General features: G+C 58.3%; 1 long non-coding RNA gene across 1 annotated transcript; it reads right to left on the minus strand.

The window, feature by feature from the left end:
* Positions 1 to 21,562: 21,562 nt before the first annotated feature.
* On the minus strand, positions 21,563 to 23,975 carry LOC131567803 (uncharacterized). Its single transcript, XR_009275663.1, has 3 exons — positions 23,876 to 23,975; positions 23,182 to 23,296; positions 21,563 to 23,005 (listed from the first exon to the last, which is right to left on the minus strand). It is a non-coding gene; the product is annotated as an uncharacterized LOC131567803 (long non-coding RNA).

A 23,975-nucleotide genomic window follows, 5' to 3' on the forward strand; every position in this document is an offset into this window, starting at 1 on the left:
AGAACAGCCCCTAGAGAGCACAAAACCCCATCCCATGTAGTGCAGAGGGACCTGCAGTCAGTGAGTGAGGAACATGCCCAGTGGAACAGTCCCCAAAGAGGGGGACAGCCAGGCATGCAGAGAACCCCCTACAGAGCCTGTCCCGATGGATGAAGAGCCCAGAGCCCCCAGAGCAGCCCCCAGAGCAGCCCTGCAGGCTGGGCCTGCACTGTGCCACCCTCAAGGACAGGGTGACAGCATCACTGCCCTGAGCATCCCCGAGCAGGAGGGTGGGAGACCAAACTTTCAGAGATCAGACTTTATTTTGATTCCACAAATAAAAGGATTTTTACACGTGCAGAGAATAAATACAGTGATGGATTTTTCAGTCCCCAGGCAGTGCCACAGCAGTGGTCAAGCAGAGCAGTTTGGCCCTCCCGCCTCCAGAACAGAAAGTGAAACCCCGGTGCAGAAGCCACAGTTTCCTATTCTCGAGAATGGGGAAGGCTCAGAGGCCATTTACTGGCATCCCCCCGCGGGCCCCCCCACGCCTCTTCCCGTAAGCACTGACCAAAATACCCTGTGAAAGCCACAGGGGCTGTGCTGGGCTGGGACAGCATCAGAGACACCCAGGGGAACCTGTGTCCCTGAGCTGCTGCCCTGCAGAGCCTCCACTGTCCATCCCAAATCCAGCTGGGGATAACGCTCTGCTGAATTCAGAGCCACACGTACAAATGGTACTGTTTGTTATCTGCTGCAGAGACTCTAATTCCAGAGGATCTCTTAAATTCTAAGGAGATTCTCTAAACTCTAAGAGATTCCAGAGAATCTCTTAAATTCTAAGGAGATTCTCTAAACTCTAAGAGATTCCAGAGAATCTCTTAAATTCAGGAACAGTATGAGCTGCCACTGGCGTTGTTTGTATGCCTCTGTACCATAAAGGCAGATGAACAACATGTTAAACAGCAAAATAAGCACGCTGCTATTAATTGCATGCCATTAACCCTTCAGATGTACCAGTGCAATCACTGGAAGTGGATTAACACAGCCCATGAATGTCATGCATTCTATGTGGCCCCCACCTCTGGGGCACATGGAGAGGTTTGAGGGAGCAGGGGAGGTGGCAGGGGCACAGCTGTGGTCCCCCCTTGCAGGGCTCTGTGGGTGCAGTCCCCCTCTGATCCCCAAGAAGGGGCTCAGCAGGGCCTGGGCTGGTGCCCTCCAGGTGTGGGGTGGGATGGGAACCATGTGGGGCAGTAGGACCCCACAGGCCCAGCCTGCAGGGCTGCTCTGGGGGCTGCTCTGGGGGCTCTGGGCTCTTCATCCATCGGGACAGGCTCTGTAGGGGGTTCTCTGCATGCCTGGCTGTCCCCCTCTTTGGGGACTGTTCCACTGGGCATGTTCCTCACTCACTGACTGCAGGTCCCTCTGCACTACATGGGATGGGGTTTTGTGCTCTCTAGGGGCTGTTCTTTGGGTGTCTGCTCTGCTGGGACAGCAGATTCTGCTCTGTAACCCCTGGGATTTGGTTGTAAGGGTGCTGGGCTCCATAGGGGCCAGCCCCACGCCGAGTGCTTGTAGGTGTTGAGTTCCATAGGGGCTGTGACCCACAGCAGAGGGTCCCTGCTCGAGGACAGCACATCCCTCACTGTGGGACAGGACAACCCTTGCCATGGGGCTCTTGGGGCAGCACACCCCTCACTATGAGATTTAAGGTAGCACACCCCTCACTGTGGGATTTTGGGCAGCACACCCCTCACTATGAGATATTGAGTAGCACACCCCTCACTGAGATTTTGAGTAGCACACCTTTCACTGTAAGATTTTGGGCAGCACATCCCTCGCTATGAGATTTTGGATCTCATATCCCTCACTATGAGATTTTGGGCAGCACATCCCTCACCATGAGATTTTGGGTCACGCACCCCTCACTGAGATTTAGGGTAGCACACCCCTCATTGTGAGATTTTGGGTAGCACGCCCCTCATAAAGAGATACTGAATAGCACACCCCTCTCTATGAGATTTTGAGTAGTTCAACACACCCCTCACTGAGATTTTGGGCAGCACACCCCTCACTGTGAGATTTTGGGCAGCACATCCCTCACTGAATTTTGGGTCACACACCCCTTACTATGAGATCCTGAGTCACACACCCCTCACTATGAGATTTTGGGCAGCACACCCCTCGCTATGGGGCAGGGGACACTCCCCCCTCACTGAGGCGTTTTTGGGCAGGTTTTTGGGCACTCCCCCCTCACTGAGGCATTTTTGGGCAGCTCCCCCTTCACTGAGGCATTTTTGGGCAGCTCTCCCCTTCACTGAGGCATTTTTGGGCAGCTCTCCCCTGGCTGAGGCGTTTTTGGGCAGGTTTTTGGGCACTCCCCCCTCACTGAGGTGTTTTTGGGCAGGTTTTTGGGCACTCCCCCCTCACTGAGGCGTTTTTTGGGCAGGTTTTTGGGCAGCTCTCCGCAGCGCCGCGGTGCCGGAGCTGCAGCAGCTCAGCCTCTGCAGCCTCTGCAGCCTCTCAGCCCCACCGGCGCTTCCGCTGCTCCCGCCAAGCGCTTTAAATAATAAATAAATAAACGGAGTTCAGGGGCGGCCACAGCAGAGCCCTGCCCCGGGGGGCTCCCAGGGCTGCGGGGACACGAGGGACACGGGTGTCCCCTGGGTCTGGGGGCACCCCCTGCATGGATGCGAGATGATGCTAAATGATGGAAAATATTGGTGATACCCCCCCCCTCAAAAAAAATAAAACCCCACAGCCAAGATTGTGTAACCTGTGTAACCTTAGGGGTTCTTCACACCCCCAATCCCTCAGGGAGCAACCCAGATCCAGAGGGGGATCCCAGGATCCTTCCACCTGCACCCCATTTTTGCAGCGCATGGGCAGGACCTCGCTGTGGGGGTAGGAGATGATGCTAAATGATGGAAAATATTGGTGATACCCCCCCCCAAAAAATAAAACCCCACAGCCAGGATTGTGTAACCTTAGGGGTTCCTCACCCCCCAAGTCCCTCAGGGAGCAACTCAGACCCAGAGGGGGATCCCAGGATCCACCCAGCTGCACCCCATTTTTTCACTCTGGGGGTGTCCCCATGCTTGGGGCAGCATTTGAGGAGGGAGAAGGTTCCACCTGCTCCTCGGTGCCCCCGCGGGAGCCTGCAAAGGGCATTTCGTGCACTGGGGAAGCACAGGTCGTGCATCCCTGCTCTGGCGAGGCGGGAGGTGTTTCCCGGTGCCGCAGGAATTCGCTGTTTGCGCCTGTGTTGTGGGAGGCTGGGGGAAGGAAGAAGGGGCGGAGGTGGCGGTGGAGGTGGGGGGGATGATGCTGGCAGTTGTTATTATTTAATTTTATTTTCCTTCCTCCATCCAGGAATCTCTGCAATGTGCCGGCTGCTCGCCGGGAGGCTGGGGTGGCCGTGAGTCACTGCTGCCGCTGGAACGTAACTCAGTCCTGCTGCTGCTCCGCCGCCAGGACATGACCAGACTGCCAAAAAGCGGGAGAAGCCCCAGCTCCCATTCCCGCCCGCGCCGGGGGCCGAGGACACGCGAAATCCCCTCGGGGAGCTCAGCATCCCACTTGCCAGGGAGCCAGAAAACAGAGCTAGGCATGGGGGGCACAATGGGCTTATTTATTTATGTATTTATTTATTTCTGTATTTATTTATTTCTGTATTTTTAAATTTTTTTTCCCTTTTTTTTTCTTTTTTTTTTTTTTTTTTTCCAGCTAGGAAAACCCTCTCCACCCACTCCGGCTCACCCATCCATGCACTGCCATGGGGCAGTCCCTGGGCTTTTGCTTCCTCATTTTCCAGGCTCTGTCTCTATGCGTGAGCAGGGAAAGCTTCTGGCACGGTGCCTGCCCCAGTTCCCGTGCCTCAGTTTCCCCATCCGGTGCGGAGTGGAGATTTCCCCATCGGGACCGGGGGTTACTTCAGGTTGTGCTTTGAGGCCAGTGAACAGCAGCTGCAAGGGGTTGTTATTAATATTAATTAATAGCCAGGCTCGGCCGGGGCTCAGGTGGCAGCGAGGGATGAAGCAGCCCTGAGTCACAGGGCAGAGCAGCCCTGACACACTCACTGCACCCCAGAGAGGCACAGCCAGGGCTGGGCGATGCCGGGCAGGAGCCCTCCTCATCCTCACCCTCCTGCTGCCTGTGGGATGGGCCCTGAGGAGCAGGAGGGTAGCGGAGCATCCCCAGATCCAGGGAAGCATCCCCAGATCCAGCAGAGCATCCCCAGATCCAGCAGAGCATCCCCAGATCCAGGGAGCATCCCCAGATCCAGCAGAGCATCCCCAGATCCAGGGAGCATCCCCAGATCCAGGGAGCATCCCCAGATCCGGCAGAGCATCCCCAGATCCAGCGGAGCATCCCCAGATCCAGCAGAGCATCCCCAGATCCAGGGAACATCCCCAGATCCAGGGAACACCCCCAGATCCAGGGGAACATCCCCAGATCCAGGGGAGCATCCCCAGATCCAGGGGAACATCCCCAGATCCAGCAGAGCATCCCCAGATCCAGGGAGCATCCCCAGATCCAGGGGAGCATCCCCAGATCCAGGGGAACATCCCCAGATCCAGCAGAGCATCCCCAGATCCAGGGGAGCATCCCCAGATCCAGGGAGCATCCCCAGATCCAGGGGAACATCCCCAGATCCAGGGGAGCATCCCCAGATCCAGCAGAGCATCCCCAGATCCAGGGGAGCATCCCCAGATCCAGGGAACATCCCCAGATCCAGGGGAGCATCCCCAGATCCAGGGAACATCCCCAGATCCAGGGAACATCCCCAGATCCAGGGAACATCCCCAGATCCAGGGGAGCATCCCCAGCTCTGCAGGGGCAGTGCTGAGCACGGGCTGGGCTGATCGCTGCTCCTCGTGGCCGCAGCTGCCTCTGTCAGCCGTGATTGAAAGCCAAGCCGGGCTGGCAGGCCTTCTCTGTGATCTTGTTAATTAAGAAATACATTTAATTAGCAGCACCCCAGCTGTGACTCAGCTAATCATCATGATCGAAACAAGAGCTGGACTCCAGCGCTGGAGCCACCAAACCCCCTCACCTGCCCTGCCCTGGTGGGTCCCTGGTTGTGCCCTGGGACCCCATCACCCACCAGGCACACCCCAGTGCCCTCCTGGGGTTTTTGGGGTGAGCTTCCCCCTCAGCTGGAAGCAGGTTGGGTCTGTGACCATCCCCATGCAGCACCTCACACACACTCCCCACCCAAGGCAATTACCCATTGCCACACAGCAAATAATCACATTAATAACACATTTAGCAGGCTATAAATAGCCTTGATAATAACACCCTGGGTTTTCCAGGAACAGATTGTCAAAAATGTGGGGAAAGCCATTCCCTGTCGCCTGGGCTGCAGATGGGGAAACTGAGGCAGGGCTGGTTTCGGGCACGACTCTCACCCACTGCAGCAGCGTCTGCCAGGCAGCTGTGGAATTTGCTCCCGAATAAACTGTCATGGAAATGAGCCCTTATGTATATTTATAGGAGCCATCCTGACAGCTGGAATCTAATAGGGGAGAAAATAAACTGGGAAACTGCCTGGAACAGGAGGGCGGTGCCTCACACATCAGCACCATGCCCTGCCAGCACTGCCAGGGGGGAATGTCTGTCTGTCCCTGTCCCCAGGGTGTCTGTCCCTGGTCCTGGGAATCCTGCCCTGCATCCTGGGCTGCCCAGATGTGGTCCTGGATGTTGAGCCCTGCACCCTGGTGTACCCAGCCCTAGCTCTGGGTGCCCAGCCCTGCAACCTGGGATGCCCAGCTGTGGTCCTGGATGCTGAGCGCCGCACCCTGGCATGCCCAACCCTAGTTCTGGATGCCCAGCCCTGCACCCTGGCATGCCCAACCCTAGTTCTGGATGCCCAGCCCTGCACCCTGGCATGCCCAACCCTAGTTCTGGGTGCCCAGCCCTGCACCCTGGGATGCCCAGCTGTGGTCCTGGATGCTGAGCCCTGTACCCTGGCATGCTCAGCCCTAGTTCTGGATGCCCAGCCCCTGTTCTGAGTACCCAGCCCTGCACTCTGGGATGCCCAGCCTAGTTCTGGGTGCCCAGCCCCTGTTCTGGGTGCCCAGCCCTGCACCCTGGGATGCCCAGCCCCTGTTCTGGGTGCCCAGCCCTGCACCCTGGAGTACCCAGCCCTGGTCCTGCTTGCCCAGATCCTCATGTGCCCAAATCCTGGGGTGTTTGGGAAGCAGTCACTGAGTGCTCTGCAGCTGCTGCAGGCTGTAATGAGCTTTGGGGTGTGGAAATGGGGAGTGTTGTTGGCACTGGGGGTAAGAGGGTCACAGGAGAATAAAGCTACAGAGTGTTTGGGGGGCTGGCACAAGGGGTCCCTCCTTGCTCAGCAAGGCCTGGGTGGGTGAGCCCAGAGCTCAGGGTGGGTGCTCTTTCCCTGCCAGCAAGGCACACGTGTGTGTGTATGTGTGTACATGGGCACACGTGTGTGTGCACACAGGGGTGTGTGGCAGTGCCACACGGGTGCTGCAGAGCACCCACCCACAGGGACAGGGGTGGCAGCAGCACCAGGGTGGGCAGCAGCACCCACTGCAGGGACGGAGCACCCGGAGGTCCCTGGCCCTTCTTTCCTGGAGGTCCCTGGCCTGAATTTCCTGGGGGTCCCTAGCCTGGCTATCCCGGGGTCCCTGGCCTGAATTTCCTGGGGGTCCCTAGCCTGGCTATCCCGGGGTCCCTGGCCTGAATTTCCTGGGGGTCCCTAGCCTGGCTATCCCAGGGCTCCCTGGCCCTGCTTTCCCAGGGGTCCTGGCCCGGCTTTCCTGGGATCCCTGGCCCTTCTTTCCTGGAAGTCCCTAGCTCCACTTTCCCAGGGGTCCCTAGCCCGAATTTCCCGGGGCTCCCTGGCCCTGCTTTCCCAGGGGTCCTGGCCTGAATTTCTTGGGGGTCCCTGGCCTGGCTATTGTGAGGCTCCTGGCCCTGCTTTCCGGGGCTCCCTGGCCACCTTTCCTGGGAGTCCCTGGCCCTGCTTTCGCAGGGGTCCCTGGCCCGAATTTCCCGGTGCTCCCTGGCCCAGCTTTCCCAGCTTTCCCTGGCCCTTCTTTCCCTGGGGTCCCCAGCCTGGCTTTCCTCGGGCTCCCTGCTCTACATTCCTGGGGTCCCTGGCCCTGCTTTCCTGGGGCTCCCTAGCTCAGCTTTCCTGGGGCTCCTTGGCTCGGTTTTCCTGGTGCTCCCTGCCCCGTCCTTCCCAGGGGTGCCTAGCCCGAATTTCCCGGGGCTCCCTCGCCCTTCATTCCTGGTGCTCCCTGGCCCTGCTTTCCCTGGGGTCCCTGACCCCTCATTCCCGGGGCTCCCCGGCATGGCTTTCCTGCTTTCCCTTGGCCCTTCATTCCCGGGGCTCCCCGGCCCTGGTTTCCCAGCTTTCCCTGGCCCTTCATTCCCGGTGCTCCCCAGCCCTGGTTTCCCAGCTTTCCCTGGCCCTTCATTCCCAGCTTTCCCTGGCCCTGCTTTCCCAGCTTTCCCTGGCCCTTCATTCCCGGTGCTCCCCGGCCCGGCTTTCCCAGCTTTCCCTGGCCCTTCATTCCCGGTGCTCCCCGGCCCGGCTTTCCCAGCTTTCCCTGGCCCTTCATTCCCGGTGCTCGTGCTCCCCGGCCCGGCTTTCCCAGCTTTCCCTGGCCCTTCATTCCCGGTGCTCCCCGGCCCTGGTTTCCCAGCTTTCCCTGGCCCTTCATTCCCAGCTTTCCCTGGCCCTTCATTCCCAGCTTTCCCTGGCCCAGCTTTCCCAGCTTTCCCTGGCCCTTCATTCCCGGTGCTCCCCGGCCCGGCTTTCCCGCAGCCCCCGGCGCAGCGCCGTGAGGGGGAGCGGGCGGCAGCGGCGGAGCGAGGCCGATTAGGGATGCAGACGGCGCTGCTCTCTAATGTCTTCCTGTCTCGAGCAGACAGCAGCAGCCTGCTCAGCTCCTGTGTGTGCTGCAGCCGCCCTCGGCTCCTCGCTGCGTGCCCAGCCCAGCCTGCAGCCCCCGGGTCCCAGCGGGGATGCGACGGCGCCAGGCCCGGGCGTGACCCCGCAGCCATCCCGGAGCGGGGATCCTCCCTGGAAAGGGTTTTTGGAGCAGGAATACTGGCAGGGTTTCGTGCTGCGGCACCTCTGCCTCCCTCCTGCTGCTCCCGAGCCCTCGCCGCCGTGATTCCCTGCAGCGGGCTAAAAATATCCCCGGGAGCTGCACACCGGCCCTGGGAGCGGTGATAAATAACCCGGGGGAGCTCGCACGGGCCCTTGTGGGAGGAGGTCGGAGCCCCCCGTCCTCACCGAGCCGCTGGAGGGTGGATGGACACATGGAGGCACTCAGGGAAACGGGGACGGAGCGGCCTCTGCCCCTTGGCTGCTGCACAGGGAAACTGAGGCACAGGTGGGGCTCTGCTGGGGGGCGAGGGGAGGTGATGGACCCGTGTGCCTGCGATGCTGGGGTGGGAGAGGGGATCAGCAGGGCTGGAGTGGCGGGATACACAAAGCCTGGCACTCGTGTCACTCTGAGTCACATCCCTCTGCATCAGACCCGTCCCTTTGCAGCAGCTCCATCCCCTGCAGCACAACCAGCTGCCCGCACCCGAGCCAGCCCTCTGTGCTGGATCTGTCCCCAAGCAGCAGCTGCATGCTTGTGCTTTGGCTGCTTTGCTTTGCACCAGATCCACCCTGCTCCCGTGGATCCACCCTGCTGCCATGGATCCATCCTGCTCCCGTGGATCCACCCTGCTGCCATGGATCCATTGTATTCCAATGGATCCACCCTGCTCCTGTGGGTCCATTCTGCTGCCATGGATCCATCCTACTCCTATGGATCCACCCTGCTGCCATGGATCCATCCTATCCCCACGGATCCATCCTGTTGCTCAGGATCCAACCCCAGACCCAAACTGCCTCACTCTCCCCACATCACCCTCCTCACGGTGCAGGACAAGCTCTGGGGACCATCTCTCGGGATTTTGCCCCCTTCTCCCTCACCTCTTCATCCCATGGGACCCCATCCCTCCCGTGGGTCCACCCTGCTGCCATGGATCCATCCTACTCCTGTGGATCCATCCTACTCCTGTGGATCCACCTTGCTGCCATGGATCCACCCTGCTGCTGAGGATCCAGCCCTAGACCCAAACCCTCCCCACACCACCCCTCTCAGGGTGCAGGACAAGCTCTGGGGACCATCTCTCGGGGATTTGCCCCCTTCTCCCCCACCTCTTCATCCCATGGGACCCCATCCCTCCCATAGGTCCACCCTGCTGCCATGGGTCCATTCTGCTGCCATGGATGCAGCCCTAGACCCAAACCCTCCCCACACCACCCCTCTCAGGGTGCAGGACGAGCTCTGGGGACCATCTCTCGGGGATTTGCCCCCTTCTCCCCCACCTCTTCATCTCATGGGTCCCCGTTCCTGCCTCTCACCCGTGAACCGACCTGGGCAGTTCTCATGCCCGCAGTTCCACATCACGCCTGGCTTTCTCCAAAGCCAGGGAAAACAGGCTGCAAGAGGGGGGTCCCATTCAGGAGGAGGGTCCCAGTTCAGCCCCATCACCCTGCTGGGGCCAGGCATCCCAGGAGAACCCCATCCTGCCGTCCCTCCCTCCCTCCCTCCCTCCTCGCTTCCATTCCTGCCACGTCCCAGCCCACCGCGGCGGAGCTGCCAAAGCACAGGGCAAACGGGGACAAGCCAGGAGAGAGAGAGAGAGTGATTTTTGTGAGCCTTTATTTTCCTCCATCAAAATCCACCAGCCGGAGAGAGCAGCGGGAGGGGGAGGATGGGGAAACCCATCAGGTTGCACGGGCGATGCCGCCGCCCCCCTCTCGCTCCGCTCGGTGTTTATTCCCCCTCCCTGGACCACATTTCATGTCGGGCCCGCAGCGAGGCTGAGTAATAAATATCAGCTGCTGGGAAGCGGTGAATCACCGCCCGCTGCCGGCTCTGCTGCTGCTGCTGACACACGGCGGCACCCGGAGCTCCCGTCCCCAGCCCCGGCCCCCGCCAGCCCCCGGGCAGCGCAGCCCCCGGTGCCAGCCCCTCAACGCCCCCGGGCACTCTCGGCACAAACACGTTTGGCCACATCCTCCTGGCTCCCGTCTCCATCAGTGCCAGGAATCAGCTCCAAAATCCATGGGTTTTACCACTGGGGGGGAACGTTTTGCCAGCTGAAAGGAGGATGAGGAGATCTGGGGATGCTGGGGCTGACCCTGTGCCAGGTCGTTCACCCCATCCCCAGTATGTCCAACTGGTTCCAGTGAGCTCATCCAAGCCTGGAGCAGAAATCTCATTTTCCAGCGCCCCACCCAAACACCCCTGACACCCACCAGCTCTGGGTGCTGCCACCTCCCTGCTGCCTGCACCCATCCTGCAGCCTCTGACCCCAGCCAGCCTGTCCCCCGGGTCCCCAAAATGGCCCTGGGTCCCCAAAATGTCCCTGGGCCCTTCAGAATCCATTCTGCTGCTCGTGGAGGGAGCAGGGAGATGCTTTGGGGGGTGCATGTGGGGTGCCCATGGCCTACCATGCACGTGAGCCTATAAATAATAAATTTAATATAATAATTATAAATATAATATAGTAACCATAAATATAATATGATAACTATAATACAATAGAAATATGGGGTGCAAGGGCACCCCAAGCCAGCTCTAGTTTCCCTCCCTGCCCCTCCCCTGTCCCCAGCTGAAGAGCCAAAGTGACACATCTGTAAAGCAAAACCTCCAGAGGATGCCCTGGGCTCACAGAGCACTTCCTGCCACCTCCCAGCACTGACCCCCTCCAAAGCAGCTCCCCAGGGACCCCAAACACACCCCAGGCCCCAATCACAGCCTGAAACTGCGATGGGGCCAGCACATCTGGGGGGCACATCTGCCGCCGTGCATCCCCCCCCAGCTCAATGTCACACCGGCGGGTGACACAAGTGCCACCACGAGAGCCGCGTGGTCCTGGGGAATCGGAATTCAAAGTCCCCCGGAGCGCCTGATCCCCTCCACAAGTTCCAGAAGGTCCTTGGACCTCGTGAGCAGCTGGTGTGAAGCTGTAATTACCTTAATTAGCTCTGGGATTGCATTCCCTCCCCGTGCTAATTTCGTTTCTACAGTAACCAGCCCGAGAGGTGTGCGTGCGCTCCGAGCGAGACGGAGCCAGCAGCCTCGGCAGCCGCAGCAGGCACCCCGAAACCAGCCCGAAACCGGGGGGCACCCCCCAATCCACACCCCTCAGGGGCTCAGCCAGCCCAGGGCTCCTCCTGCAGAGCCTCACGAGAGTCCTTCTTGTTTCCCAGCATCTCAAGGGAGTCGTTTGTTGCTGGGAGCATCCACCAGGCTCTGGGGGAAGGGAGAGGGACCGGAGGCTGGCGGTCCCCAAATGCACGGGAACAGCAAAGCCTGGCTCTTCCTTGCTGCTGGTATTTGCTGTAACCCAATATGCCCCTGATGTAAGAGCCATTTGGGAGGAAACTATAAAAGCTTCAGGAAATGAGTATTAATTCACCTCGTGGCAATAAAAGGGAAGGAGGGCTCCCGGGCCACCTCGGGGGAGTGAAGGCGAGCGGGGCTGGGATCACAGCCCTGGGCAAGAGCCAGGCAATCTTGGAGCCATCCCCCCTTGAACTGGGAATTAACCCTCCCCGAGCGCTCTCAGATTTGGAAAGGGGGCGGCTGCAAGGTGGGAGCGCCGAGGTCTCACCCGGCTGAATCATCGGCGGCCCCTGGAGCCGAGCGTTTGTTTGGAGCTGGAGCGTGACTCGGGGAGGTTTTCTCACCCTGGAAATTTGGAGCAGGTCCAACTCTTCCCTTGCAAACACCGAGCCCTGCTCTGGCTGCTTCCCTTCCTTATGCCAACCAGCCTTGGCACGGAGAGAACAAACCCCAGCACGGGCTGAGTCTGAGGCTGCTGCTGACCCCCAGGCTGAGCAGGGGGCAGTGAAAATGGGGGACCCCCACACTCCCACCCTGCAATCCTGGTGATTCCCAGTCCCTGCACCTGCATTGCTGCAGTGAGCACCACCCTGACATCAAAATGTCCCTGCGCCCTTCAGAATCCATTCTGCTGCTGCTGGAGGGAGCAGGGAGATGCTCTGGGGGGTGAATTTGGGGTCCCCCGGGCTCACCATGCACGTGGGGCTATAAATAATAAATATAATATAATATAATATAATATAATATAATATAATATAATATAATATAATATAATATATATCATTATGTTATATATTAATAGATATAAATATACTGTTCTATAATTATAATATAATAACTATAAATATAGTATAAGCTCAGATACAATATATAATAAATATATAAAATATATTATAATGTATTATTAATATAGAAATATATTATTATATTATATAAATATAATATAATAATACTATCTATAATATAGTATTATAATATATATAACTGTATATAATGATATATACAAAATTATATATATATAATTATATATATAAAATTATATATATAATTATATATATAAATATAAAGATATAGATATAGATATAGATAGAGATACATATATATATATATATATAATATATATAAATAATGCTGGAAAGCAGGTTGTGATGCTCCCGGGGCTCTGTGGAAGATCCGACAGCCCAAAAATCCAGCGGGGCCGGAGCCTGGAGGGTATGGGGCAGAGCCCACGCCCCTGCCCCGGTGCTGCCATCCCAGGACAGCCTTTCCCGGGACAGAAATGCTGTTTCTCTCTCCCCGGCGGGCAGCAGCAGCAGCAGCAGGACGAGCAGCAGAGGCGAATTTCGCTGAGTGGTTGCTTTTTAAAAATAACTTTGCCTTTGTCAGCAGGTCAGGGTTGCTCCAGATTGAATAATCGCAGCCGCCCGGCCCTCCCCTGCTCCCGGGCCGGGATGTGCCGGGGGGATGCCGGAGCACAACCCGCACCGCTGTCCCCGCGGCTTGAACCTCTCAAGGGACACTCTGAGCTGCATCCCCCAAAATCTGCTGCTGGGGATGCCCCGAGCTCACACCCCTGAGCAGGGTGGGGATAACAGGGGGAGCAGCATCGGGTGTTTGCCAGAACGGCTGAGTCACCAGGCTGTAATTACTCCTTAAATGTGAGCACGTTCGGTGCAGGGATGAAAGATGCTCACATGAGCCAGGCAGAGAGCTCAGCCGCTCTCCCCCACCCCGCGGAGGGGAAGGAACAGATCAGATCAGCCTTTGTGGGGAGCAGGGATGTTTGTAGGGGACACTGAAGCACCACAGACCCTGCTCTGGGGGTTGCCCTCTCTGTGCCAAGGCTGGCTGGCATCAGGAAGGGATGCAGCCAGAGCAGGGCTCGGTGTTTGCAGGGAAGAGCTGGAGCTGCCCCAGCTTTGGGTGGACACAAGGGAGCCTGGGGGCGATGGGAGAAACCCGGGGCAGCAAAGTGAAACCCCGAGCCTCTGGGTGAAGCAGCAGTACCAGAAATACCCAGACCAGGCATGGTTTAAATGGTTTTATACACAGACCATGGCACAGTTTAAAGGCTGGGCTGGCTCCCAGCGAGGCAAATGTTGGAAAGAGATGAAACAATTCAGCCTTGCTGGGAAGCTGCAGCACCAGGAGGGAGGATAAAGCACGTGGGAAGGATGCTGGGCTACCTTGGGCTGCACCACACCCAGAGGATGCTGAGGAAAAGGAGGAGGAGGGGATTGAAACGCCCCCAGACACTGTGCCAGGCAGGATGGGGACAAGGTGACAGGCCACTGCAGAGACCAGACAGCCTCTGGACACCCAGAGAGGCCCTGTCCCCATCCCAGTCTCTCCTTGGGGCAGCTTGGGGGCCAATCCTGGTGTTGCACAGACAAATCCTGGTTTGGGGAGGGAGTGGGTGCCCTGCAGGGTCTGTGGGTGCCCTGCAGGGTCTGTGGGTGCCATGCAGAGTCTGTGGGTGCCATGTAGGGTTTGCTGGGTGTGTGGGTGCCATTCAGGGTCTGTTGGTGCAGTGCAGGGTCTGTGGGTGCAGTGCAGGGTCTGTGGGTGTCGTGTAGAGTCTGTGGGTGCCCATTAGGGTCCATGGGTTCTGTGCAGGGTCTGTGGGTGCAGTTCAGGTTCTGTGGGTGCAGTTCAGGGTCTGTGGGTGCTCTTCAGGGTCTGTGGGTGCTCTAGAGGGTCTGTGGGTGCCATGTGGGGTCTGTGGGTCCCATTCAGGGTCTGTGGGTGCAGTGCAGGGTCTGTGGGTGCAGTGCAGGGTTTGTGGGTGCCCTGCAGGATCTGTGGGTCCCATTCAGGGTCTGTGGGTGCCATGCAGGGCCTGTGGGTGCCTCATCGTCCCCTACAAACCCCAGCAGGACCCGGCGGGTGGGGAGACACCTGCTCGGCTGGGGCTCCATCAGCAGGACACAGGAGGGTGAGAAATATGTCTGAGGAGGGGTTCAGGCTGCCAGGAGCTGCCGTTTCTCCTCCCCTGGGCTGTTCCCCCGCAGCAGAAGATGCCACCTTCAGCATCCTCCCGCCGCCGTCCTCGGGCGCCCTTTGCGGGGCCGGCAGGGACACAAGGTCTGCCCGTCGCGACGCTGCCACCCGAGGGAATGCCAGCAGTGAGGCCAGGCCTTGCAGAGAAACCCTGAGCCTCGTTCAGGGCAGATTTACAGCCCGGAGCCGCTGCTGTGCTCGGAGGAGCCGGCGCTGATTGATGGCAGCGCGACAGGAGCCAGCCCACGTGCGCCATCTGCGCCTGCCCCGGCTTGGGGACACCCCCAGACCCATCTGCCCGCAGGGACAGCGCCCCACGGGGCCCTCCCTACCTCCAGGGTGCAGGGAGGATGCTGGGCAGCGCCCCGAGGCACCCCCGGCTGCCTCCATGCCCTGGGATTGCAGTGGGATTGAGGATCCCAATCCTATCCCGGCCTGCGGGAGCATCACTGGCTCCATCAGCCCTCCTGCTCTGGGTACCAGCCCTGATCCAGCCACTGGGGTCCTTCCGCATCTGTTGGGGAGGATGAAACAGGAAAGCCTTATAAATATGATTGCCTGGCAAAAGATTTTGAGAATATGGAAACTATAAGTGAGATTGAAATGAAAGCAAGCTTTGAGATACCTCAGGTACTGAACAACTGGAAAACAATGGTGTGGCCAGCTGAAGGTGATCCCCTTTTGATGGAACAACACCCTCTGCTTGCAGGCAGCTCCAAGGGTCAGAGCAGACCCTACAGCTTGGCAGAAGGGGCCCAAAGAGGAGTTTTTAGGGTTTAAAATGTAACACAGTGTGGTCATGTAATGATTCTTATAGGCTGTATGGAAATGCTGTAGGATTTGTATCTTGGACTAGATTGGTTGGTGAGAATGAGAATATTCAACACAGAAAATGATTTATGGTATTGGAATGGGAACTTTGCTTTCTTAGCTCTTGCCTCTTTTACTCTCTCACCCCCTCATCCTCTCTGCCCCTCTCTTCTCTCAGCCCTGCCCCAGCTGTGGCTGGCAGCTCCCAGCAGGGCCCTGCACCCAGGCCCTCTGCAATAACCCACAGGTTCCCAGCCCTGGCTGCAGAGATCTCTCATCTCCATCCATCCCCACCATCCTGCTCCCCTACACACATCCCCATGGTTCCTCTGCACTCACAGCCTCCCTCCCTCACTGCAAAATTCCTCTCTGATCCCTTCCCGTTCAAACCCAACCCTTTGGTGTATTTGGGTTTGGGCTCAGTGTTGGGGTTGGGGTGACTTTGGCCTCGCACCCCCCTCCTCAACCCCCCCAGGCCATCTCAGAGGTGAGAAAGGAAATCGAAGCTTCGGTTTTCTTCCTTTTCTCCTTTTTTTTTTTTTCCTAATAAAGGGAGCGATTTGGGATTGTGCTGCTGGCGGCGCCGGCGCTCTCCGGGCTGATGGGGGAGAACGGGGAGGGGAGGGGGGATATAAAAGGTTTCATGTGGTGAGTCGGGCACTCAGGGAAGAGGCTGAAAGGGGGCGGTGAGTGCTTTGTATTTCATGCTTGAAGGCACCGAGGCTTTTACCGGCCTTCCCGCGATGATTTAAGAGCAGCTCCGCAGTTCAGGAGGGGACCAGAGCTGGCTTTGGCAGCTCCGTGGGACCCCCCAGGTGTGCCCAGGCGCAGAAATGCTCCAAGTGATGGGCAGGGACAGAGCAGGGCTGCTCAGGGGGCAGCTCCAGAGTCACTGGGGGCACCTCCAGGACATGGGGGCATCTCCAGGACACATCCTGCCTGGGATGTGCTTTATGGGAACACGGATAATTCCCAGTCCCTGCTGTCCCTCTGTCCCCCAACTCCTCAGCACCTTGTCTGCAGCCACAGGGGTCTCATCCATCCCTGCCCATGGTGCTCATCCCTTCTCAGGGTGTTAATCCTGTGGAGGATGGTGGGCATGGGCTGTGTGGGTTCCTCTGTCACCCCCAGACCCTCCTGAGCTGAGACTTCAAAGGGAGCCCCCCAAAAGCAGATTATGGCCTGCCCAGGCTGTTTTGCAGGCAGCTGCTCCCTGGCATGGGGCTCTGGGGACAATCAGCCATGGCCCCAAGCCTGTTTGCTCTTGGTGCAAGGGGTGCAGGCCACGTTTTGGGGAGCTCAGGGGCTCTTTCCCATGGCTCAGCCATTTGGGGTTTGCTGTTCCCGCTGGCCCCAGCAGTGTGGGCTCCATCAGGTGGGTCCATGCCCTGGGACAGGGTCAGCCCAGGGCAGGAACATCTCCTGTTCCCCACACTCCATCTCAGGTCTCGCAGTCTTGTCCTGCCCCATCTCTCCAGCTGACCTGAATCCCCCTCCTACCACCCGCTCAGGTCTGTGTAACCCCTGAGCACCCACAGCTGATTTTCTCCTCTATGGACTTTGGTTTTTTTTCTCCTTTTTCTCTTTTATTTTTTCCTCCTAAATTCTGCCTTAAGCCAGGCCTGTGGATGCTCTTCTCCTGTGCCAAGGCTCTTGTGCCTCATCCTGAGCAAGATGTGGATGGGAAAAGCATCCCATCCACGCCTTATAAATATGATTGCTTGGCAAAAGATTTTGAGAATATGGAAACTGTAGGCGAGATTGAAATGAAAGCAAGCTTTGAGATCCCTCAGTTGCTGAACAACTGGAAAACAATGGTGTGGCCATGAAGGTGATCCCCTTTTGAAGGGGCCCAAAGAGGAGTTTTAAGGGTTTAAAATGTAACACAGTATGGTAATGTAATGATTCTTACAGGCTGTATGGAAATGCTGTAGGATTTGTATCTTGGACTGGATTGTTTAGTGAGAATCAGAATATTCAGCACAGAAGAAGATTTGTGGTATTGGAATGGGAACTTTGCTCTCTTAGCTCTTGCCTCTTTTACTCTCTCACCCTCTCATCCTCTCTGCCCCTCTCTTCTCTCAGCCCTGCTCCAGCTGTGGCTGGCAGCTCCCAGCAGGGCCCTGCACCCAGGCCCTTTGCAATAACCCACAAGTTCCCAGCCCTGGCTGCAGAGATCTCTCCTCTCTGTCCATCCTGACCGTCCTGCCCCTGTCACTCCTACAGCGGGTGAGATTCCAGGCTGCTCAGCGAGTGGGAGATGTCCCCTGCAGCCCAGCCCCACGAGAGGCTCTGCAGGCTGGGGACAGACACAGGGACCCTCTGTGGGTGGGCACGGAGCCTGCCCACGGCACAGGCAGGGCTGATAACCCCTGGCTGCCCTTCCCAAGCTCAGGGAGTGCAGATAAAAGCTCTGCAGGCAGAGCAGGGCTCAGCTCCAAGCCTGGCCTGGGCTGATACCAGTCCCAAAGGGCAACCTCTCCCTTGGGCTCGGCTCAGCCCCAGGGACCTGCACATCCCCCTCTCCACCCCAAATTCCCCCTGATTAGCAGCTGGTATCACTCTGATGAACCCAGGAGATTCCCCAGCCACCCTGCCTTGCTCCTGCCCAGCTTTTGCCTCACTTTGGGTAGAGAAAAATGTTGTTTATTATAAAACTGCAGCGATCTGCTTGCAAACCTAAAGCCTCGGGCACGGCAGGTTGGGAGGAGCTGGAGTGGGGGAGCAGCTGCTTTGGGGATTATTAATGAGCAGCAAGTGATGGGAAAGGCGAGGATCAATTGAAACAAAGGAGTTCAATGGTAAAAAGAAACGTTTGCAGAGTAATGGGAGTCCATTTCTCCAGCCGACTGTCGGAAACGCATCCTGTTAAACATTCATCAATTATCCCAGCTTGCAAATGCATTAGAGTAATGAGGAATTATCCATCAAATACACTTAAAGGCAGTGCCCCCCTCTGCCAGCCACCCTGCAAAGAGGCACTTCAGCAAGGAAAAATAGCCTGAAGGTGGGTGGAAATTCAGGGGGGGCTCCAGGGCTGCGTCCTCTGGAGCCTGATCCAGCCCAGAAGATCCTTCCCCAGCTCCAGGGGCAGCTCCTGGCCTTGCTGCCTCCTTCAGCAGCTGTGGTGACACCATGGGCAGCCCAGGGACCTGCTCTGTGCCTCAGTTTCCCCATCCTGCTTGTCTGCAGCCACCCATGGGTGCTGCTCGTGTCCCTGTCCCCTCTCTGCCCAGGAACAGAAGCTGTGGAGACCGTGTGGTCTGGTAGCTCAATTCCCAGAAATTCGTGGAATTTGGGTCCATCCACACCCCCTGCACCCCAGCTGGCCCTGGCTGTGCAGAGGGAGGGTGTGGGGAGGCAGAGAACCTCAGGGCCCCTGGGGATGCCAATCCTGGGCTGGGCTGGATGCACCCAGCAGAAAATACCCAGGTCTGGAGGCAGCATCCTGCTGTGCCACCAGGGCAAGGGAGATGGTCAAAGTGACACCAGCAGGGTGTGAGGGGCTGCAGGTGCAGTCTGTGTGTGCTGGGATGGGGCTTTGGGAAGTGCCTGGAGCCCTGCAGGGTCAGAGCAAACAGGAGTGTGAGGGATGTGACCCAACAGAGCAGGGTCTGGGCTTGCTGGTGCTGGGTAACTCCAAGGGTTTGATCCCTTGGTGATGGATTGAGGACTGATCCAGGAGTTTTCCAGCCTGAAAACTGCCTGCTCTGTTTTCTTCAGAGAGCCTGGTGCAGGATCAGAGCAAACAGGAACGTGAGGGATGTGACCCAACAGAGCAGGGCCTGGGTTTGCTGGTTCTGGGTAACTCCAAGGGTTTGATCCTTTGGGGATGGATCCAGGAGTTTTCCAACATCAGTGATGGAACCTTGTGGCAGCCCCTGGCCCGAGGTTTGGGTGCTGTGAGCTGAGGGCACCCATCCTCCTCCCCAGGGACAGGGCTGTGTTTATCAGGGCGTTCCCCCAGCAGCAGGATTTGGATTTGGGTGTCAGGGCTGCTGCGTGTGCATCCTCTGATGTCTGGGGCTGTGGTTGTGGGCAGGGGTTGGGACAGCACTGAGGAGCAGCAGCGGCAGCTTCTCCTGTCTGTGCACCTGCCTGGCTCTCCTGCAGGCACCACTGGGAGCTGGGAGTGATCAGGAGGCTCAAAAATCCCCAAGAGGGGACAAAAGGACACCCACTGAAACCTCGGAGCAGGAGCTGCCACAAGGTTCCATCACCGAGGTTGGAAAACTCCTGGATCAGTCCTGAATCCATCCCCAAAGGATCAAACCCTTGGGGTTACCCAGCACCAGCAAACCCAGGCCCTGCTCTGTTGGGTCACATCCCTCACGTTCCTGTTTGCTCTGATCCTGCACCAGGCTCTCTGAAGAAAACAGAGCAGGCAGTTTTCAGGCTGGAAAACTCCTGGATCAGTCCTGAATCCATCCCCAAAAAATCAAACCCTTGGGGTTACCCAGCACCAGCAAGCCCAGACCCTGCTCTGTTGGGTCACATCCCTCACACTCCTGTTTGCTCTGACCCTGCAGGGCTCCAGGCACTTCCCAAAGCCCCATCCCACACCACAGCCAGCCTTCCTGAGAGGAACGGGGTAAAAAACACCTCCTGGGCTTGCATTTCCCAGAGCTGATGTTTCCACCTCCCAAACCCCTCTGGCAGCCCAGGAACACCAGCCTGGGGTGGGAGCAGAGCACGCCCTGGTCTGCAGCTGCAGGGTGAGATGAGCCTTGCTGGGAGTGTCGGATAACAGCAGCTGCCATTAGGTGTCACAAGAGCCTCGGGTCTTTGCTCTTCCTGGGAGGATGGGACAGCAGGGGTGAGGTGCTGAGGTGGCCCTTGGGGTGGCACCTTGGGGACAGGGATGAGCTCTGGCTGCTGGGAGAGCACCACACGTCCCTTGTGGTACCACAGCCTTGCCTGGAGGTCACTGTCTTTCTGCCCACAGCTGATCCCTTCTGTCACCTCCTGGGTGCCCTGCCCTAGTGCTGGGGACAGGCAGGAGGTGGCACCAGTTCCTCCTGTGTCACGCTTGTCCCTTCGATAACCTGCTGTGTTTTACTGCAGGGAAGCAAAGGGAGCAGCCAGTGCTGGAGCATCACAGCTCCCAGTGCAGCCTCCTGTATCCTCCTGTATCCTCCCAGTGCCCAGGAGAAGCCCAGAGCCGCCCTGCAAAAAGAGCCTGAAGGTGGGTGGAAATTCAGGGAGGGCTCCAGGGCTGCGTCCTCTGGAGCCTGATCCAGCCCAGAAGATCCTTCCCCAGCTCCAGGGGCAGCTCCTGGCCTTGCTGCCTCCTTCAGCAGCTGTGGTGACACCATGGGCAGCCCAGAGACCTGCTCTGTGCCTCAGTTTCCCCATCCTGCTTGTCTGCAGCCACCCATGGGTGCTGCTCATGTCCCTGTCCCCTCTCTGCCCAGGAACAGAAGCTGTGGAGAGCGTGGTGTGTGGTCTGGTAGCTCAATTCCCAGAAATTCGTGGAATTTGGGTCCATCCACACCCCCTGCACCCCAGCTGGCCCTGGCTGTGCAGAGGGAGGGTGTGGGGAGGCAGAGAACCTCAGGGCCCCTGGGGATGCCAATCCTGGGCTGGGCTGGATGCACCCAGCAGAAAATACCCAGGTCTGGAGGCAGCATCCTGCTGTGCCACCAGGGCAAGGGAGATGGTCAAAGTGACACCAGCAGGGTGTGAGGGGCTGCAGGTGCAGTCTGTGTGTGCTGGGATGGGGCCTGGAGCCCTGCAGGGTCAGAGCAAACAGGAGTGTGAAGGATGTGACCCAACAGAGCAGGGTCTGGGCTTGCTGGTGCTGGGTAACTCCAAGGGTTTGATCCCTTGGTGATGGATTGAGGACTGATCCAGGAGTTTTCCAGCCTGAAAACTGCCTGCTCTGTTTTCTTCAGAGAGCCTGGTGCAGGATCAGAGCAAACAGGAACGTGAGGGATGTGACCCAACAGAGCAGGGCCTGGGTTTGCTGGTGCTGGGTAACTCCAAGGGTTTGATTTTTTGGGGATGGATTCAGGACTGATCCAGGAGTTTTCCAACCTCGGTGATGCAACCTTGTGGCAGCTCTTGCTCTGCCACCGGGGCAAGGGACCCTTGTGGCCCCCACGGTCCTGCTCGTGGTGCTGCCTGTGGCCACCCATGGGTGCTGCTCCTGAGACTGTTTTGAAAACACAGAAAGTTCCTCCCCTTTAGGATGAGTCCAGCTGTGAGGGCACAGCTGGGCAGGCTCTGGGTGCTCACCCACAGAGGGATGGATGCTCTGGGATTGTCTCCTCCTGGCATTCCCACTCCCAGTGCCCCACACCAGGGGCAGGTGCCACGCTCAGATAACCTTCCAAGAATTCACAATTCCTCCCCGAAATGCCGTTTGCCTCTTTAATTTCGCAACGTGACCAGAAACAATGCACGGTCCGAGGCTCGATAAGGGAAAAGCCATTCCCTCCTCTGCCGAGAGCTGATAAAGCCTGGAACACTGGCTGGCCCGGGGGAAGGACCGGACCGAACCGGAGCCGCCTCCGGGAGAATCTCCCACTCCCCTCCCGGTGCCGGGCTGGGCTGGCACGGTGTCCCGGTGACCTCCCGGCATCGCGTCAGCTCTTCCCTCTCGGAGGGGCTGAGTTCATGTCTGGCCTTTCCCGGAGCTGGGGATCGCTCCTGGCCTGCCCTGTCCCTGTCCCTGTCCCTGCCGGGCTGGCCGCAGCACCGGGGCTCAGCCCCGGGTGAGCGCTGCCCGTGCCCCTGTGGGGTGTCCCGGGGTGTAACGGGATGTAACGGGGTGTGCCGCGGTGTTCCGTGGTGTCCTGGGGTGTACGGGGGTGTCCCGAGGTGTAACGGGGTGTATCAAAGTGTACGGGGGTGTACCTGGGTGTCCCAGGGTGTCCCAGGGTGTACCGGGTGGTACTGGGGTGCACGGGGATGTCCCGAGGTGTATCGGGGCGTCCCGAGGTGAACCAGGGTGTCCAGGGCTGTCCCAGACTGTACGGGAGTGTCCCGGGGTGTACCGAGGGTTTTCTGGGGTGTCTCGGGCTGTATCGAGGTGTACCGGGGTGTCCCGGGGTATACGGGGTGTAATGGGGTGTACCGGGATGTCCCGCAGTGTCCCGGGGTGTCCCGAGCACGGCACCCCAAAGCCCGGGGTGTACCGGGGTGAACCGGGCTGTATTGGGGTGTACCGGGATGTATCGAGGTGTCCCGGGGTGTCCCCGGGTGTCCTGGCATGTACAGGGGTGTCCCAGGGTGTAATGGGGTGTCCCGGGGTGTCTCGGGTTGTACCGGGGAGTCCCGGGGTGTAACAGGGTGTACCGGGGTGTAAGGGGTGTCCCGGCACGGCACCCCAAAGCCCGGGCTGTATTAGGGAGTCCCGGGGTATCCCCGGCACGGCACCCCAAGGCCGAGGTGCCGGTTCCGGAGGCTCGGAGCGGGGCTGGCGGCCCGGGGATGCTTTCCCGGTGACTCACAGCATTCCTGGCAGGTCAGCGGCGGCCGCGGGACACCCCGACAGCCCCGGCCGCCCCTGGCCTCCGCCTGAACTCCGCTGGCAAAGCGAATTTCCCCTGGTGCCAGACGCCGGGGATCCTCCGTTCCGTGGCTGCGGGAAAGGGGAGGCAAAAGGGGACACCCCACGGGTGTCCCTGCGAGGGGATGGGGACAGGGCACAGGGACAGACCTCACGGACACGGGGTAGTCAGCGTTTGACCTCTCCATGGCCTCGGTGCTTCCTCCTCCACCAGTTCTGCAGAACCCCGAGGAGGAACGGGCTCCCCACAAACAGCCCCGACTCCGAGCACTCCCCGAGCACTGCCCAGCTCTGTGACTCAGTTTCCCTTTGTTGGGGCGAGGAGAAGCAGTGCTGACCCCTCTGAGAGGGTTCCCATTGCTCCTCCCCAGCAGCTCTTTTTGGGAACATCCCAGCCCATCCCAGCTTGGATTTCCCCCCTCCCAAAGAGTTTCCCTTTGTCTTTTCAACTTCAGCCCTTTGAATCCGCTCCTGGGTGCTCACCCAGCACAATTCTGCATCTTCCTGCATCCCACCACCTTCAGCCATCCTGTTCTGCTGTTTCATGTCACCAGTGGGTCAGTGGGACCAGGATTGGGGCAGGATGAGCACAGGGGACCTGTTGGGGAAGATGAGACAGGAAAGCCTTGTAAATATGATTGTCTGGCAAAAGATTTTGAGAATATGGAAACTATAAGTGAGATTGAAATGAAAGCAAGCTTTGAGATACCTCAGGTACTGAACAACTGGAAAACAATGGTGTGGCCAGACTGAAGGTGGAAGAACACCCTCTGCTTGCAGACAGGCCCAAGGGTCAGAGCAGACCCTGCAGCTTGGCAGAAGGGGCCCAAAGAGGAGTTTTTAGGGTTTAAAATGTAACACAGTGTGGTAATGTAATGATTCTTATAGGCTGTATGGAAATGCTGTAGGATTTGTATCTTGTACTAGATCGGTTGGTAAGAATTAAAATATTCAGCACAGAAGAAGATTTATGGTATTGTAATGAGAACTTCGCTCCCTTTACCCCTTTTACTCTCTCACCCCCTCATCCTCTCTGCCCCTCTCTTCTCTCAGCCCTGCTCCAGCTGTGGCTGGCAGCTCCCAGCAGGGCCCTGCACCCAGGCCCTTTGCAATAACCCACAAGTTCCCAGCCCTGGCTGCAGAGATCTCTCCTCTCCATCCATCCCCACCATCCTACCCTTGTCACTCCTACAGTGACCAGAGCTGGCAGCAGCAAAGTCCCCGCGGGGTTTGTGAGCCCCCGGCGCGGCCGTGTCCGTCTGTCCCGCCCGGCGCTC

The sequence above is a fragment of the Ammospiza caudacuta genome, chromosome 24 (assembly GCF_027887145.1).
Source record: "Ammospiza caudacuta isolate bAmmCau1 chromosome 24, bAmmCau1.pri, whole genome shotgun sequence".
NCBI classification, from domain to species: Eukaryota; Metazoa; Chordata; class Aves; order Passeriformes; family Passerellidae; genus Ammospiza; species Ammospiza caudacuta.